We start from the raw sequence: 4,283 nt of genomic DNA, 5'->3' as shown, positions 1-4,283 counted from the left end.
TATAGCATACTGTAATACAATAATGTTCTCCTCATGTCTTTTTGGAAAGAATTATCCATTACCTGCTAAACATCCTAGAAAACAAAAACAATTTATCAAACTTTTCCAGATCATTATCGCTTCTGCAATATTTTCAGAGAGCAGACACTGGCAATTATTCAACCCATCTCAATGTATCTTTTGCTCCTTTATTTGCTATTTTTACCAACTACTTTTTTGCCTGCACCATGAAGGCTATTGTTTTAATGACCTAGATTTTGCAGTAAACTTTACTGAGTAATGATGAGTAATATTGCATCATTACTCTGTGTAACTACAGCAAGAGATTTATGTGCATATATTGTTATCTGTGTTGTCACAATCTAGTACACTTTCAGAGGCTGTATTGTTTTTAGACTTGTCTAGCACAGTCAAGCTAAAATCACTTGAACTGTCATTTGTGTTTCTTGCAAATTAGTCCTAAAGTAAAATACATCACAAAATTTCACATAGTTTCTGTGGTCTGTGTCTTTTGAATGGTATTCTAAACAGAGCTGTCACCTAAGAAACTATCTGGCCATTAAAAAGAAATGATATTATGCATTTGCATTGTGATCTCCTTGCATAAATACTTTAACACTGGATTTTAAAGCCAGAGAGTGGTAGATCTGTGGAATTCATTGCCACAGGCAGCTGTGGAGGCCATGTTTTTATGTATTTTTAAGGCAGAGGTTGATAGGTTCTTGATTGATCAGGGCATGAAGGAATCCGGGGAAAAGGCATGAAACTTGACTGAGAGGAAAAATGGATCAGCCATGATGAAATGACCTAATTCTGCTCCTATATCTTACGGTCTTTTGACTTTTAAATTGTTTTATATAATAATTCAGCTTTTAAGTTATTTATGATGTTTATTTAGCGCTAAAATCTCCAAATGTTAATTAAAGTTCATCTTGATTTGTGGTACTTTTCTCCTATAGATGCTGCCTGACCTGCTGAGTTCCACCAGCATTTTGTGTGTGTTGCTCAGATTTCCTCTTGTTAGCGATTTGATTATTACTGTGTGAAGTCTCTTCCAGGGATGCCTACCCTGAAGAAGTTAAATCTTCCCTTTAGTGGGAGCTCAGTAAAACTCTCTCTCATTGCACCCCCGCTGTTATCCCTGCTGCTCTCCAAATCTTTGACCGCATGAATTCCCAGCTTTTTACTCATCCTTCCCCCTCCGGGAGGTTTCATCTATCACCTGGTGGTTCTCTCTCCCCTCCCCCCACCTTGTAAATCTACTCCTCAGCTTTTTTTCTCCAGTCCTGCCGAAGGGTTTCGGCCTGAAACGTCGACTGTACTTTTTCCACATATGTTGCCTGGCCTGCTGCGTTCCTCCAGCATTTTGTGTGTGTTTCTGACTGTAGGAATTTTTTTCACATGATTGACTACACTGCTGTCATAGCTACCGGGGTGAAGAGATACCACAGATGTTATACTTTGTAGCAAACAACAGCTTATTTTTTAACCGTTACTTTGGGTATATTTTAACCCAGTCAACAACAATTGCTGTTGCAAATTTTTTGCCAGCCTCTCCTGCCCTCCCCTTTAACAAAGACTTTCCCTTTTATTTTACCCACTTCCTTTATTTCCCCATCTTTAATATTTGCTTTAAATCTGTTGCAGGTTCTGAAGAAAGGTTAGCATGAAAAATTGGCAAATGCTGTTCAACTTGTTGAATAGCCTCAGCATAATCCATTTATGTTCCAGCAGGTCCTTGGTTGGAATAAATTACTCTTCAAAGTGCGGCAGCAACTGAAGATTTTAGTTGGTTATCAACCTGCTGTCATAACATACTCTAGAATCACAGGAGTCCAATGCTCACTAATCAATTATTCATCATGAATAAGATAATTAGTTAACTAAGGCTACATCCACACTAGACTGGATAATTTTGAAAACGCCGGTTTCGCGTAAAAACGATAGGCGTCCGCACGCTGCATTTTTGAAAATATCTCTATCCACATTAAAACGGCGAATCTCCTCCTACTGGGCATGTGCAGGATGCATCTACCGAAAACAAGTGACACATTTGGTGTCGAATCTCGCTGTGAAAGAGTTGGTGCGCATTTGTCCAGTTACAGACTAGAAAAACTTAAAACGACGGATAGCTGTTGGCTCCCACGCAGGAGAACTTAAAAGTAAAAAAAAAACAAATACTGGAGCATACGGAGGCAACCGACAGGGAGTTCACGGACAGATTGACCCGGCTGACAGAGAAAATTGAAAAACTGACTAACTCTGTTGCATTAATAAAGCACCTTGTTAAATGTATGAATGTTTTAATGTCTGCATCAGTGTTACCTTGTATTTCCATACAATGTTACATTAGGTTGTTACGCCTCTATTGTCAGAGAAGTACTTGCATAAATAGGTAAACCACCTTCACACGAGCAAGGACAGAAAACAGGGCAAAGTGAGTATACTTATTTATTCAGTAAGTTATGGGTCAAAGTATTTGGTGAGTACATTTCTAACTCTTCTGGCTTCAGTCTCTTTGCCGTCTGTTCTGAAATTGTTAGGTTGCGTTAAAGAAAACAATGAAATAGCGCGCTGCCGTCTGACAACGTTTTCAGAAGTCTCCGGTTACCCCATCTACACTGATTTGCCCGAGCAGCGTTTTCAAAAATACCCACACTGGAAAGCATTTCTGAAAAGCTCTGGTTTCAAGGGATGAAAACACTGTTTTAGTGCGAAGGGTAAAAACGAAGAGAAAAAGCTTCGGTTATAGATTTATCCGGTGTAGTGTGGACGTAGTCTAAGTTTGTCTTTGTACTTTACTCCCTTTAACCTGGCTGGAATCTTCCCCCTTTCACAGTGAATGCTTGAAGGATATAGCTCACAGTTTGTGCAGAATACAAAGGTTTTTCAACAATCAACCCACTCTTCCTCTTAATTGGCAAATTTCATTGACAGTAATTTTCTGCATGCATCTATTAGTTCATTCCTGAGACTTCAGAGATTTTTTTTTGTAATCTGTAAAAGCAGTGCAAAGTGTTGAGGATTTGAAAAGTTAGTTGATTTCCACAAGCAGCCTCATTTGTGAATATTCTGGTGAAATACTTTTTCTAGTGACATCCCAAATATAAATCACCTCAAACTGGTCCTTCTCAGAAAACCTAATGTCTCAAAACTGTAGTGCAAGATTCCACCAACTGCACTGGTTTGTGATCCGTTCCAATTATTTTTTCCCCTTTAGGCATAGAGGCGTTAATATGAGCATTATAAAAGCTTTTTTATCACAGAGAATCTATAATTTATCACTTTCAATTGGAGAGGGAATTGGAACCAAACTGTCAGAACTTTCAGCAGAGAATTGAACGGACATCAGGGTGAGAATATTTGCAGTGCTGTGGGTCACAAACAGAGAAGATCATAATAAGACCATAAGATATAGGAGCAGAATTAGGCCACTTGGCCCACTGAGTCTGCTCCATCATTCTATTGTGGCTGATCTATTACCCCTCTCAGTCCCACTCCTGTCTTCACCCTGTCACCTTTGAATCCAGGACTAACCAAATACCAATTAACACCTGCTTTAAATATACTCAATGACTTGGCCTCCACTGCCGTACATAGCAATGAGCTCCACAGATTTCTCTAGGTAAAGAAATTCCTCCTCACCTCTGTTCTGAATGGACATCTCATTATTCTGAGGCTGTGCCCCCTGGTTATAGACTCACCCACTACAAAGGAGACATCCTTTCCGCGTCCACTCTATCGAGGCCTTTCAACATTCAATAGGTTTCAATGAGATCCTCCTCACTCTTGTGAGCTCCAGTGCGTACAGGCCCAGAGCCATCAAATGCCTGTCTTACATTAACCCTTTCATTCCCAGTATCATTCTTGTGAACCTCCTCTGTACTCTCTGGTAGAAGCACATCTTTTCTTCAGTAAGGGGCCCAAAATTGCTCACAATACTCAAAGTCTGACCAATACCTTATAAAGTCTTAGCATCACATCCTTGCTCTTATATTCTAGTCCTCTCAAAATGAACGCTAGCAATGCATTTGCTTTCCTAACCACCGACTCAACCTGCATATTAACCTTTATGGAATCTTGTACTAGTCTCTTGGTACATCAGATTTTTGAATTTTCTCCCCATTTAAAAAACGGTCTGACCTCTAGTGTTTCCAATGACCACACACTTCCCTACACTAAATTTGATCTGCCACTTCTAATTTACTGCCCAGTTAACAACTTAAATGTTAAAGTTGTTATTATTGAAAATGAACTTTAACAAAATTTGCTTGTAGATCAAG

This window comes from Hemitrygon akajei, chromosome 15 (genome assembly GCF_048418815.1).
Source record: "Hemitrygon akajei chromosome 15, sHemAka1.3, whole genome shotgun sequence".
Lineage (NCBI taxonomy): Eukaryota > Metazoa > Chordata > Chondrichthyes > Myliobatiformes > Dasyatidae > Hemitrygon > Hemitrygon akajei.
This window is presented reverse-complemented; position numbering follows the sequence as displayed.